Source organism: Lactuca saligna, chromosome 4 (genome assembly GCF_052625555.1).
Source record: "Lactuca saligna cultivar CGN05327 chromosome 4, ASM5262555v1, whole genome shotgun sequence".
NCBI classification, from domain to species: domain Eukaryota; kingdom Viridiplantae; phylum Streptophyta; class Magnoliopsida; order Asterales; family Asteraceae; genus Lactuca; species Lactuca saligna.
The window spans coordinates 45,308,271-45,323,859 of NC_136420.1; the positions used below are offsets into that span (position 1 = coordinate 45,308,271).

General features: G+C 35.7%; 1 non-coding gene across 1 annotated transcript; it reads left to right on the forward strand.

The window, feature by feature from the left end:
• Positions 1–13,394: 13,394 nt before the first annotated feature.
• LOC145044457 (small nucleolar RNA R71) lies at positions 13,395–13,501 on the forward strand. Its single transcript, XR_013681408.1, has one exon. It is a non-coding gene; the product is annotated as a small nucleolar RNA R71 (small nucleolar RNA).
• The last annotated feature ends 2,088 nt before the right edge of the window (positions 13,502–15,589 follow it).

Consider the following 15,589-nt stretch of genomic DNA (forward strand, 5'->3'; position numbering starts at 1 on the left):
ATTAAGGGTCCATAGACTCATACACATGGATTTTTAGAGTCTTATTTATTACTTTATATTGAGCTAACCCACTTAAGTTTTTAGGAATCTTTTTCATATTATGCCAAAGACAAAGACGATGATGAGATTCTGGGAATACCTATACCACAAGTCCTCTCGTGAAAGTAAACCACATCCAAATAAGATAGATTTTCCATGGTGATTTATTCCAACAAAATGTGCAAAGACATATTATAGATTATCCAAGTTCCTAATAGTTTAATGATTCGAATGATCTAAACTTTTTAGATTATCCAAGTTCCTAATGTCAATATAAGAACTGAACTTATGATACTTTTATTATATAAAACCCAATTAGCATGAGAACAATCTCTTGGGGATCTTCCTATTGAAGGGAGTATTTCGAATGTTCAAGGAAACTAATTGTCTCCATTTTCCGATGAGATCAAATTATCCAATCCTAACCTATGTGAATAAACTATTTTCCTTGATATAAGTTTTCAATATATTATTATGTGTTTTTATAATATTTTTAAATAAAATGGGTAATATATCATCCCTAACCCTCACATGAGCCACTTCATAGGCAGTATCCTCACCTCCTTCCAACCACCTTACTCCTCACATGAGCCACTTCATCAATTCTAAAAGCATCTATAGTAGAGAGTTCAATAAAAGAGTTGAATGAGGTAACAAGTCAAGTTGTCATTCAATGAAATTTTATAGAGTTGGTTTTTGTAATGTTTCATTGAACTTTATAGAGTTCAATACATTATAGGAAAAACTTGATAGAGTTGTATGAAATGAATAATATTGATGTGACAATCCATTCAACTTTATATATTTCAATGCATCGTGGATGCCATAAAATCACTACATGTCACATTGACTATCATCATATAAATTGTTTAACTTATTTAAATGTTAATTAAAAAAAGCAAATGAAAACCACTATAGTGTAATGTCCCAATTTTTGCAATAAAATTTTTATTTTTGAGTTAAGATGAATATCTATTTTCATATAATCCTACATAACTATAATCATAAAGGTGGGAGGAGCAGTAAGGAGAGGCTAGGGTTTCATTTATAGAGAAGGGGGTTGCAAGAATGAGAAACCCTAGAGGGTTAGTGCATTTATATAGGGCCCAAAGTCCAAAATTTAGGGTTTTGTGCCAGTAGTAACTACACAACACGTAGCACAAATCTACGCATAACGTAGAGCTACATCTGGTGTAGGCTTATCCTACATGCGTCATATAGCCCAAAACCCCATAACCCACTTAGGATAAACATGGTGACCAAGGAAAAAAGCATACCCGAATCAAGATGTTACATATAGTTTGATTATCTTTTGATTTTACTAATCTTTGGTATTAAGTTGGGGTGTTTGGGATTGCATATTTAAAAAAACTTATGCTTATTTGTAAAAGTGATTATTAGATTATCCGATGTCTAAATAGAGTTTAAAAGTGTTTGGATTAGCTTATCCGATATCAAAATGTAATAATGTAACATCCTTATTTAAATGAAGTACTGAATTTTAATGAAAAAGGGAAATACGGTCAGAATGTGATATAAGTTATGAAATGTTAAGCAATAAGTTTGTTGAATACCTTGTTATATGATAAAATGATATTTGGAAATTGTTTTATGATCATTTGAATAGGTTTTGGATCATTGAGTGTCCAATTTTTGTTGAAAGGATAAAAATGGAAGAGTTGGATAAGTGTTAAAATATTAAGATAAAACATGACACATAACCTCAGATTACCTGACACGTAACGACCCTTTTGATGTAGAACGATGATGTACATTGCTATTTCAGAAAAGTGTTAAAATATGATATTATGTGACCTGTCTGAAAGTGTGATGCTGATCTAAGAGTAACGAGAATTCAACGTGTGCATTCTAGCCTGACACATTGAACCTTAAGAGAACGAGACACATAATTTGGAACTACGCAACTTGTAAATGAGGTTAGGTGAGATATTTATCAAGCACTAAGTTAGTCTTTAGCACATGTTTACCCATCTAGGGTCGAAATTAAGAGCTCAAGATTAGAAGAATTGTGTTATAAACAAGGATTTCCAAGAGAAATGAGAATTAAAGCTTCTATAATTTGATTTGAGGTAATTTCTTCTTCCTAACAAGCCTGGAAAAGGTTTAATATTGAAATTTGAAGAAGTTAGAAGTTGATCCAAATGCCGTAACTTTATAGCATGATGATGTTATAAGTGTTGTAATTATGATAATAAGCTTGTTTTGACAAATCCATGGTTAAATTTTTCGCAATGATTATCTCAAACCCTATTTGGGAGATTCGTTAGATAAGTGAAAATAAGCTTATATCTTAATAGTTCACGACATACAAATGATATATTCGTGAAGCTTAATTAGTTTTGGTGAAGTTGAAAAATCAACATTATGCATAGGGGTTCTAAACCCTAACTAAATAATTTTGTTAAGACACTTGAAATTAATTAAGCTTATGTCTTAATGAATTAAGAAATATAAATGAATTATTGGTGGAGCATATTGCTTTTGATTATAAAAGTTGAAATAAGAAATTTATGTGATCAAGTTAATGATTATTTTGGAATATGGTTTTGGATTAAGATGTTTACGAAATGAGACAACTATTAAGAGTTTAATGTGATATTTGATTGAAGGTTTTGGCAAGGAGAATTGGTCAAGCACACCCAATGAATAGAAGCCAAAGTGGTAGTTAGTTTTCATTAACTTGCCAGGTGAGTACATGTGGCTTTTCCCAATGGGATAACATGGTTTATAATTGTGTGATTGTGTTATCCCATAAATAATAATAGTCCGAATAAAGTTAAATGCCTATCCGGCTTAATGAGGCAATACCCTAATTAAAATATTTTAGTAGTACTGATAAGATATCCTGGCAAACAAGTAAAAGATTCATTATTTTATTAAAGGGTACTACCCTTATTACCACAAGGAAATATCACCACTCGGGTAACACCAACAACTAAAGGTTACCTATCCACATTTAAATACCTTGTTAAAGATAGGAAAAATGTATCCACTTATTCCAAGGTTTTATTCACACAACAAGTGTTAAGCAACAATTACTTCCGATTTCTAACTTAGGCATCATAGACCATTACCGGGTCACCCCTAGGCAATGATCTTGATCCAATGTCTATCTATTTTGCAAGTGTAACTTTTCCCTATCAAAATTTTGGAGAAGAATATTGTCATAGAGTCACCTATTCGGTAAGCCAAGAATGCATCAATTTAATTTGAGTTTTAATTCTATGAGTTAGTTTGAAAGAGTAGGTTGATATTATTGAATGATTAGAAAAGATAAAAGCATGATTTGAGTAATTAATTAATGAATGTTTTTAAAGTTGGTTGGAATGATAATTGTAATTAAATTAATTTTTCAAAAGGGTAATAAAGTTTTTGAAATAACTTTGAAAGTAAAAAGTTTTGATTGACAATTACGTGAAATCTTTTCAAAAGATTAAGCTAAGGTTTCAAAAAGTAAATTATTTGAATTAATGAACTCCTTACTAGAGTATGTCAATTCTAAAGATTAAGAGTTTGGAAAAGTAAATGACTTAAACAAATGAAATCTTTACAAGAGTAGGTATTGTCGGTATGTTCTCATGAAAGATAAAATATGATATAATATTATGCTAAGAGTTTTAATTTGTTAATACTTGATTTGATAAGTTGTTAATATTGTGAAAGTTACTACTGATTGTCAAATAGAACATAAAAATTTATTGTTATTGAATTACAATAAGAAAAGTGGTGATCATGGGTACATTAGATGTAATTGTACAATATGAAGTAGTGTCCGGACAATTACGATATCACAAGAATGACGTATGGGACGACTCTACTATGTTTATAAAACCCTCTTAAGGTAGATGTCGAGGTATATCTAAATGAGTTGATTTGTTCTCCTTATTTTGGTAAGGGTTGATAGGATTATATTTCTAGGATTAACCCTAAGGTTTGAAGGAACGCATGTCAATACGGATGCATGATACATGAAGACCCATAAGATTTATTTTGGTGGTGATCATGCATTACATATATAAGTTACATTGCATGAAGTATATTAAAAAAAATAGTTTTATTAAATTTTTATTAACGATTCAATTGGTATATAACTAGATGAATTTATGCGAACTTGAATATATGATATGGGAAGGCCTATAAGGTTTAATCATGTTTATGATTATGCAATTTGTGATGGTAATGATTTTGTGTCTAAACCCATATAGGTCATGAGACATTATTGTTTTACACATGTTTTATTTAATGTCATGTATTCTAGGAATTGGGTGCAAAGTATTAGTGTAGATAGAGAGTACTAACAACATTAAAGAGTTTGGACATTATTTCTTAGTTGTAGATGTATTGCTCCTTACTATGGTTTTGTGTGTTATTAGTTGTACATTTGTGATTGTTTTGAAACAGAAGTAAAATATCTTGTTTTTTTGGAGCCAAATTCTGGTAACTATGTTTCTAGTTGAAATATATTTCAAAACCATATTATTTATTAACGAAAAGGATGGGTGTTACAAATATCACTACAAGATAACTGCCCTTTGATGACATGTGAACAATGACACACACTGATTTACGATATGCATTTTGTGCGTGTCTTAAAAATACTGTTAGCTTTCTAAACTTTGAAGAATAAAGGACACACATTTGTGTGTGCCCTAAAATTAGTATCCAACAAAAAAATTACAAAAATGGAGGACGCTTACCTTAAATGTGTATGATCTAAAAATGTTTCTTTATAATTTTTTAACTCAAACACGCGTTTTTAAAGGGGGAAAAAGAAATCCTCTAAAATTATAAAATTTTGAAGTACACCGCTTCTGCATTCTCTCCTCTAGATCTCCCTTATCCTCATAAAATCGCATAGAGCCATTCTCTCTTTCCTCCTTCTCTTTAACCCTAGACACAACCACTGGATATTCACGATTATGTCTTCTTACCCTTTCCTTCTTCCTTGCTGCATAATTGTGACCTTCGTCGAAGCTATCTTCTCCTCCCCCACCGCCACCAACAACCCACATCGTCATTCATTACCCTAAAAACCAGAGTAACCATAAAGTTAATTTTTTTCGAAAAGTACACGATAACCCCCTTCAACAAACATTGTCGGAGTATATAAGGTACTTAATATATGTTGACATACATGTAAAGATTGCATCTACTGGTGTCCACTATATCAAACATCTAAGATTTGGAAGAGAATGTCGGTGGTACAGTGGTTGCTGGTGGTGCTACTAGTGGCTTTTAGCATTGAAGAAGTTCAATCGAGTGCCTCAAATCACAAATACAAATCTGGTGATGAAGTCCCAATTTACGCCAATAAAGTCGGTCCTTTCCCTAACCCTAGGTAGGCATTATCCTCTATATGTATATTGGATCTCTGTCGCTCTGTCTTATGCGTTTTCTTCTTCACATTATGTTTCTTGCTACTGATATGAGCATATTTAGTCATATAATCCATGCATTATCTTAATACTTTATGTTGTTTTTGTCTCATTTAATGAACAAAAGGTGCTTAATTAGCTTAAATATTTCATTTTCAGTAACAAAGACATGCTCGGATGGAAAAGGAAGCGGAACCGGCGATTGGAAGCTTGGATCTTGGATTTTGAAGAAAGAAGGATGTTGCTGGACAGCTTGACCCCTCGTCATTGTTTTGGCCATATCTCATGAACCGTAACTACGATTGACGAGATTCAAAATGTTCTGAAAACTAGGCACAATTTCGGACGACTTTCGTGTTTTGAGAAAATGATGATTCGAAACGTACTCGGCGAGTAGGTCCGATTACTCACCGAGTTGGTCAGAAGTTTCGCGATTCTGGACGCGCTGACTTGCCGTACACGGGTGTTAAGTGACGGACTCGCCGAGTAGGTCACTGGACTCGCCGAGTAGCCTCTGTTTTGTGAAAATCTATATAAAGGGACTTTCAGATCGATATCATAGCATGGAGAGAAACCCTAGGAGGCTGAGAAACGATTGAAAGTGCTGCTAGGTCGTGAGGAACTGAAGAATCAACCCTACATTCAATTGTGAAGAGAATCAAGACAATTTTGGTTTATTCTTAGTAAATTTTTGATTTGAATCATGTTTACATACTTTGATTTTGTTTTTTTTGAGTTTATGTTTACTGCAATCATGAGTTAAAAACTCATAACTTCTGTTTAGGTAGATGAATTTGTGAACATGGATTGATTATTTGATTAGGATTAATTTTAATTGGTGATTATGTTTTATTAAGCTTGTTAAAGAACCTTATGTGTTAACAATAACTATTCTTCTGTTAATAAATCAGTAATTAAGTTGTATGAACATCTCTTAGTTGCTAATTTCATATGATTTACGTGACTACATAGTTGTATGTCTAGGAATAACGAATGTGAAACTAGAATTAACTTGAAGATAGGTACGTTAATGTGTGAGCTTGTGTGATACACCATCAACAAGAGGTTAATTGAATCACCAATTTCATTAACTATTAGAAGTCTTATTTAACCCGAATCAATAACTAGGAAATCCGTTGATTTAGACAACCGGCCACTGCTTGAGTTAATTTGTTTCCTAAGGATTAGTAATAGCGAACGTGGAACTAATCATCTTAGTCGGTAGCCAATGAATAATTAATCCGATACATTGAAATCATCCATGGGAACAAATGCGTCGAACTAAACAGAAGTCCTATTTATTATTGAATTTATTTGATTTTTATTTGCTTAGCTCTTAGTTTCTTAGTTTAAGTTTTAGTTAATTGTTTAAGTTTCTAGTCTTGCAAAACTAGAGAAAACCCTCTTTCTATTACTTGTTTTATTTAGATAATATTAGCATTTATTTTAATTGTTTACCGTTCCCTGTGTTCGATACCCTACTTACCTGAACTAAACTACTAATCGATAGGTACACTGCCTTTCGTGTGTTTGTCTTTGTGTTTAAGTTAGTAGGATTAAAACTAGTTGGTTTTACACACATCAAGTTTTTGGCGCCGTTGCCAGGGAACGGTTCTAAATAGTTAATTTTATTTGCTAATTGTTATCATATTTTTTATTTTATTTGTTGATTAATTTTTTATTTAGTTTATTTTTATTTTTATTTATTATGTATTTTCCAAATCTCGATGCTTTTGATGTTTTTCTTGAGGAAGTAGTACAGGAAATTGAGCAAGAAGATGAGGAGTGTGGATGGGATGAAGATTTGAAGAAATTTAATAGATGGTTAGGTAACATCTTGCCCAACACACAAGAACAATCTGAGTCATAAGAGCTAGAGTTAAAAGATGAAGAATTTAATACAGAAAGAGATTTGGAGGAACTAGAAAGATTGCTAGCAGAGGGGTCAGATGAAGAACAAGAAAAACCTGAGTTGCAGGAACCAAGTTGTGGTTTGACTATTACCACGACATGGGCCCCTGTATTTCCGGTTTGTGTTTCGAAGCATGGGGTGACGATTCCAACTTTGGAGAAAGTTCTAAATCATGATCCATTTTTGATTAGTATCCAACCGGTTCCAACCCTTGTCAAGATTGTTGGGTTTCATGAATTCGAGCTTGTTTGGCCAATTTTAGAAGAAACGAGCCAAATTTTACACATTGGTCAAAAGAGAATATATAATGCAATGGATGGATTGGAATTGAGTTTATTGGAAGTTTATTAGGTTGGGAGTCCAGCTAAAGACTCGCACAAAAAGAAGCGCTTGCGGGAGGCAACCCGTCATTAGAGTTTGCTTTTCTTTTTCTTTTTAAACTTCTAGTATTTAGGGATAATTTAGGATTTTTATTTTGATTTATTTTTATTATTACGTGGTGTTTGTTTTTGATCTTTTCAGTTTGAGTGTAAGGATGCATGTGAGGGTCTAGAGTCAAGGCTGATGAAGCTAGAAATCGAGTCTAGGCGAGAGAGGAAACGAAGTTTTGATTCAAGCTATGAGTCCAATTGATAGAAGGGTTATATAGTGTTTATTACCTAAAGAAAAATGAGGGAAATTATTAGTTTATATAACCCCCATACATTAGAAACGGACTTGGGCAGAATAAAATTTTTATCACACAGCGGTCTACTCTCCGAGTGCATCTTATGGACTCGCAGAGTCCATGTGAAAATTCACGATTCTTCTGCCATTTACGCTTCAACTCGGCGAGTCTACATACTTACTCGACGAGTCGCTCATTCTTCTTACTTTTGAGCTGAAGATTTGATGACATTTGATATCGGCATTGATTCTATTTTTTGAAGATCATTTTCCGAGCATTTCCAAGAGTTTTTCCCTTATGTTTAGAGCTTTTATAAAGACTGTACCACACGAGATTTTGACACCCAAGACATGGATGAGTTGTTCCCATGTCTAAAGTAAATTGAAGATGGAGCTGAAGAGAATAGATATCAACCTCGCTGCTACTATCCCAGGGGAGTTTGTTCCAATTCTCTCCTTATTTTTATTGTTCTTTATCATGCATGATATGCAATGGGGACATTGCATAAATTAAGTGTGGGGTAAAGGGTTGGTTGAATTAGTTAAACTTTTAGTTAAAATTCTAAAATCTTGAAATTTTAATTAAATTTTGAAAGTTTTGCATAAAATTTGCTAGGGCTAAATTAGAAAATTTTGGTAAAGCAATTAGGGATCACGCTAGTATTATTTTTGATGATTGCATGAAGACCCAAATGTTTAGTTGAGCCTATATACGTTCTAGTGCATTTGTGGCTTCCTTATTCCAGTGAAATCATGGGACAAAAAAACGACCTCACTTAGTCTGAAGGATGCAATATGTTTAGCATCGTGTATCAGAAATGTATCCAGGAAAATTATTATCGTTAACCAATAAAGGTTGAAGTTGAGCGTCCCTGCTTAAGCATGTAGGGATTTGAGTGAAAAAAGTGAGGTACATGTAATAAAAAAAAGGGAGAATTACAAGAAAAAGTTTGAAGAATTTTTTGAGCATCAAAGCTAAGTTTGAAATTAGAAGATCAAAATTCTGAAGAAATTAAAAATTTGAAGATACCAAAAATCAAACAACAAGGTGGTGCATTCAAAGAAATCAAAGATCAAATGTCAAAGAAGTGAAGAATTCCAAAGAGCTCCAATGTGGTATCATAAATTGTAATTGTCTAGATTATGTATGCTTAGGTTGCTCAACCAAAAATACCTTGAGGTTAAGAGGTTTTCTGAGGATGGATTCGGAGGGATGCATAAAATGAGCATTGTTCGGAAAAAGTGGGCGAATGTTTATGAGGATTGTGAGTATTTGGAGTATGGGGGGTTCTGTAGGAAAAATTTTAGACACAAATGCATGCGTTGCGGTCTTGGCATAATGGCTGGGTTCGATTGGGATTGTTTTATATGATTCTAATGTGTTAAAATTCAGTTTTGCTTGGGGGCAAGCAAAAGTCAAGTGTGAGGTATTTTGATATGAGCATATTTAGTCATATAATCCATGCATTATCTTAATACTTTATGTTGTTTTTGTCTCATTTAATGAACAAAAGGTGCTTAATTAGCTTAAATATTTCATTTTCAGTAACAAAGACATGCTCGGATGGAAAAGGAAGCGGAACCGGCGATTGGAAGCTTGGATCTTGGATTTTGAAGAAAGAAGGATGTTGCTGGACAGCTTGACCCCTCGTCATTGTTTTGGCAATATCTCATGAACCGTAACTACGATTGACGAGATTCAAAATGTTCTGAAAACTAGACACAATTTCGGACGACTTTCGTGTTTTGAGAAAATGCTGATTCGAAACATACTCGGCGAGTAGGTCCGATTACTCGCCGAGTTGGTCAGAAGTTTCGCGATTCTGGACGCGCTGACTTGCCGTACACGGGTGTTAAGTGACGGACTCGTTGAGTAGCCTCTGTTTTGTGAAAATCTATATAAAGGGACTTTCAGATCGATATCATAGCATGGAGAGAAACCCTAGGAGGTTGAGAAACGATTGAAAGTGCTGCTAGGTCGTGAGGAACTGAAGAATCAACCCTACATTCAATTGTGAAGAGAATCAAGATAATTTTGGTTTATTCTTAGTAACTTTTTGATTTGAATCATGTTTACATACTTTGATTTCGTTTTTTTGAGTTTATGTTTACTGCAATCATGAGCTAAAAACTCATAACTTCTGTTTAGGTAGATGAATTTGTGAACATGGATTGATTATTTGATTAGGATTAATTTTAATTGGTGATTATGTTTTATTAAGCTTGTTAAAGAACCTTATGTGTTAACAATAACTATTCTTCTGTTAATAAATCAGTAATTAAGTTGTATGAACATCTCTTAGTTGCTAATTTCATATGATTTACGTGACTACATAGTTGTATGTCTAGGAATAACGAATGTGAAACTAGAATTAACTTGAAGATAGGTAAGTTAATGTGTGAGCTTGTGTGATACACCATCAACAAGAGGTTAATTGAATCACCAATTTCATTAACTATTAGAAGTCTTATTTAACCCGAATCAATAACTAGGAAATCCGTTGATTTAGACAACTGGCCACTGCTTGAGTTAATTTGTTTCCTAAGGATTAGTAATAGCGAACGTGGAACTAATCATCTTAGTCGGTAGCCAATGAATAATTAATCCGATACATTGAAATCATCCATGGGAACAAATGAGTCGAACTAAACAGAAGTCCTATTTATTATTGAATTTATTTGATTTTTATTTGCTTAGCTCTTAGTTTCTTAGTTTAAGTTTTAGTTAATTGTTTAAGTTTCTAGTCTTGCAAAACTAGAGAAAACCCTCTTTCTATTACTTGTTTTATTTAGATAATATTAGCATTTATTTTAATTGTTTACCGTTCCCTGTGTTCGATACCCTACTTACCTGAACTAAACTACTAATCGATAGGTACACTGCCTTTCGTGTGTTTGTCTTTGTGTTTAAGTTAGTAGGATTAAAACTAGTTGGTTTTGCCCGATAGTCTCTCTAACATTTGATCTATGAAAGGAAGGGGGAAATGGTCTTTGCGAGTGGCATCGTTTAGCTTTCGATAATCGATGCACACATTTGCCAACCGGTTACCGTTCGCGTTGGAATTAACTCGTTCTTTTCGGTGGTGATGACCGTCATTCCTCCTTTCTTGAGCATCACTTGGACCGGACTCACCCATGGACTATCGGAAATGGAGTAGATGATTCCTACATCTAAGAGCTTGACCACCTCCTTCTTGACGACTTCTTGCATGTTCGGGTTCAATCGTCTTTGATGTTGCACCACCGGCCTTGCTCCTTCTTCTAAACTGATTTTGTGAGAGCAATAGGATGGGCTTATTCCCTTGATGTCGGAGATGCTCCATGCGATGGCTCTTTTCCTTTTCTTCAACACGTGTACAAGTTCTTCCTTTTCCGTCTTGGATAGATCCGAGGCTATGATCACAAGCTTCTGATTTCCTTCTTCCAGAAAGGCATACTCCAGATGGTCAGGTAATGTTTTAAGCTCCATTTGGTTGTTCTTAGTGACGGACTCGCCGAGTGCAGGTATGGTACTCGGCGAGTTTGCAGCTGCATTCACGACTTCTGGCTTTTCTTCAGATGTACTCGGCGAGTAGATCGGGTCTACTCGGCGAGTAGGGCTCTCAGATTGCTTCATTATTTCTTCATACTCTGCTTCTTCCAAAAATCTTTCAATCTCTAATAAGTCCTTTTCTGGGTCAAATGCTTCATCCAAAGCTGCAAACTGGCTGGAATCTTCAGGTATGTCTTCCTCCAATAGTTCGTCGAGCATGTCGATTGAGAACGCCGTGTCGTCACTACTCCTAGAGTACTTTATGGCTTGGTCTACCCCGAATGTTACTGAATCGTCCCCAACTCGCAAGGTGAGCTTAGAATCTCTCATGTCTACGATAGCGCTAGCTGTGTTGAGGAAGGGCCTTCTAAGGATAATTGGCACTTGCGGATCCGCCTCCATGTCTAGAATGATGAAATCAGCCGGGAAGACAAATTTGTCCACTTTTACTAGCAAATCTTCACAAATGCCTCTTGGGAAGGTGACAGTCTTGTTTGCCAAATGAATTACCATTCGAATTGGCCTTAGCTCCGGGAGGTCTAGCTTCTTAAAGAACGAGTATGGCATAAGGTTCACACTTGCTCCAGAATCAGCTAAGGCATGAATTGCAGCCAAGTTGCCAAATTGGCAAGGTAAATTTAAGCTCCCCGGATCACCCTTCTTCTTTGGTAGCTTGTTTAGCATTGCGGCAGAGCAGTTCTCATTAAGCACTACCTTCTGCACTTCCTCCATCTTTCTTCTATTGGTGAGGAGTTCCTTAAGGAACTTAGCATACTTGGGCATTTGCATGACGGCTTCAATGAAAGGAATGTTGATTTGAAGAGTTTTAATGTGGTCTAGAAACTTCTGATATTCCTCTTCCTGCTTCTCTTTCTTGGCTCGGGCTGGGTATGGCATTGGAGGCTGGTATGGCTTCAAGGGAGGCTATTCATTCGATTTTGTTGGGGTACTCGCTGAGTCCATCGACCCTACTCGGTGAGTAGAACTCTCAGATTGTGAATCTTGGTTTTCTGCTTGTTCTTCCGTTCCTTCCTTATGCGAGTCCCTGGTTGCTTCAGTTCGAATGGGGGCCAGGGGAGTGATGATCTTCCCACTTCTCGTTGTGACAATGTTTACTTGTGCGCCTCGTGGGTTGTTCTCGGTTTTGCTAGGAAGCTCACCCGGTGACCTTTGGTTTAGTTGTTGAGCAAGTTGCCCAAGCTGCGTTTCTATGTTGTGGATGGATGCTTGCTGGTTCCTGAGCATGGTTCTTGTTTCTTGGATAGCAGCATCATGGTCACTATGTCTTTTCTCGGAAGTGGCCACAATTTTAGTAAGCATATCTTCCAAGCTTGGCTTCCTCTCTTGCACCGGCTCCTCCTTTTGATAAAAGCCTCTCCCTTTTTGTCTATACTTCTCCTCCTTGGCCTTCTTGTACTCTTCGTAAGGCAGCCACTCTTTCTTTTGTTTGCGCCAGTCCTCATCATACCGGTCACTGCTCGAATAACATGCTTGTGCCTTCTTGTTGCCATTCTCATCCAAATCGCAATCTCTAGTGAGGTGAGGTCCATTGCAGTTTTCACAACCCACCCGAATAGCATGGATAGTTTGATCCATTTTGTCCATTCTCCTATCCATGGTTTTTAACATGGCCATGACCGCGGATAAATCTTCAGTAGCAGCATACGCGGCTCCCCTCGTGACATCATTCCTAGGGTTGTGGTATTCTCTAGAGTGTTTAGAGAATTCTTCAATCAATTCTTTAATCACCGGGGGTGGCTTCTTTGTAAGTGGGCCTTGCGAGTCTAGCAACTGCCGGGTTGTGACATTGACTCCATCATAGAAGATGGAAACTTCTTGTTGGCTGTTTAGATCATGCTGTGGGCAGTTTCTTAGTAGACCTTTGTACCTCTCCCATGCTTCATATAAAGACTCTCCAGCTTGTTGTTCAAAGTTTGCAATGGCCTTCTTCAGTTTGGCTATCTTGGATGGTGGGCAAAAGTGATCAATAAATTCTTCCTTCATTCTGGCCCAAGTAGTGACTGATCCAGGGGGAAGTGACTTGAGCCAGTCTTTAGCAGCACCCTTGAAGGTTACCGGAAGCATACGAAGTAGTTGAGTTTCGCGGGTTACATTTGGAATATTGAAGTAATCAGCAACATCATTGACTTCATCCAAATGTTTGTAGGCATCTTCATGATCTTTCCCATAGAAAGGTATTTCCTTGAGTGAAGCTAGGATATGACCTTTTAGCTCGAAGGTAGCAGTCGCGGGAATTGCGGGTTGCACAAGTCCCGGGCCATGGTTGTCGCGCATCCTCTTCTTCCATTCTCCCATGGGGATTTCATCAATGTTAGCCATAGTGAACGCTAATTCTTCCTCCGACTCGGTTTCTTGCTCGTACGTTGCCTCATCTTCTTCCTCGGTCTCGTATCCAATATCTTCTTGAATTGGCTCCTCAATTATCAAAGAAACGCTAGAAGCTCCTGATTTACTGCTCTTCTTTTTCCCAAAAACAGTCTTCAAGTTGGACAATGGTGATTTCTTTGGTGTGCTTGAACTCTCCACGTCCTTCCCTTTGTTTCTTTTCAATGCGGATTCGGGGTCTTCAAACGGGGGTACTAGTGGTGTGTTTGCTCCTCTGGTCATGAAAGTCCTGAAATCAATAAAATAAAAAGCGTAAAAAGAACAAAAAGATTGTAAAAATAACGAAAATCTACTGTTGACTAAACTGCTACTCGCCGAGTAGGTGCGATTGCACTCGGCGAGGATCAGTGGTATTTCAAAATTTTTTTTTCTAAGTTTTAAACTAACTAAAACAGATACTAAAACCTAATTACTAATTACTAAATTGCAATAAATGAACTTTATGCAAGTAAACTCACACAAAGGATCGAAAAAATTACTACTGCTTGCATCGAATTAGTGGATCTATTTTGATAATTAGGGTTTCTGTGTTTGTAATTTGCTTGATCTTAGATTCATTTATGATAATCAGGGTTTTATTTGCTTAGTTCCAAGTTTTATCGATTGAACTTTAGATCAGTCGATGATTGTTCAACCAATTCGTGTTTGCATTGAACGAAAATGCACAAAGTTCTGATGCACAAACTAAGGGGAGGAAAAGAGTTGGGTAGTTAATTTGAGATACGTTTCATGTTAGCCAAACATAGGACTGCACTATTCGTAAGGGAAATTTCAGAAATATGTATGTAGAAAACTAGAAATGGTCCTTGATGAACTTTCTCATGTTATTGAGTGTGTACAAGGAAAAATTGACATGACATACAGAAATAATAGGTCCTAGAACTCTTAGTTAAAGAATGTGTAGGTTTAGGATTACTAATCTGTGTGTATTCTATGAAATGCATTTGACTTCTTCAAAATTTAAGAACCTTCAACTTATTTAGCAAATGCAAGTTATATGCATGCTTCTTAAAACCTCATTTCCTCACTTTGTCTTCTTTTACAGTGAAACATACCGCTTTTTTGATCTACCCTTCTGTGTTTACCAGGTGCATGTGCTTGTTTCTTATTGTATCATTCTTTTGTTTTCTGCTTCTTTCCCGTACTGTTCTTGACTATCCACATATGAGAAAGGTATACCTTTTTTTTTTTTTTTTTTTTTTTTTTTTTTTTTTTTTTTTTTTTTTTTTTACCGTTGGCCAAAATATTGAGCATTGAGTATTTTTCTTACTTATATAACAATGACATGTATGATTTTTGCGCTTGAAAAGATTGCAGCTGCTGTTGGTGCTTTTCTGATGATGGATATGACTCATATTAGTGGACTTGTTGCTGCTTCTGTGGTTGTAAATCCTTTTAATTATTGTGATGTTGTCACTATTAATTTATAAATCCTTAATTCTAATGTCCGCATACTCACATAATGGTGTATGCAGGTATGATATGTAGCAGTTTGGGATGAAACTACCCTTGAAGCACAGGAAGCTCATGGACATGTATTTAATGAGGATGGTTTTATTGGGAAGTGGCAGATTGTGATTGTTAGAATTCCCTTTGGAGATCAAAGATTGAATGAAAAAATCTAAAAGGTAAACAAGT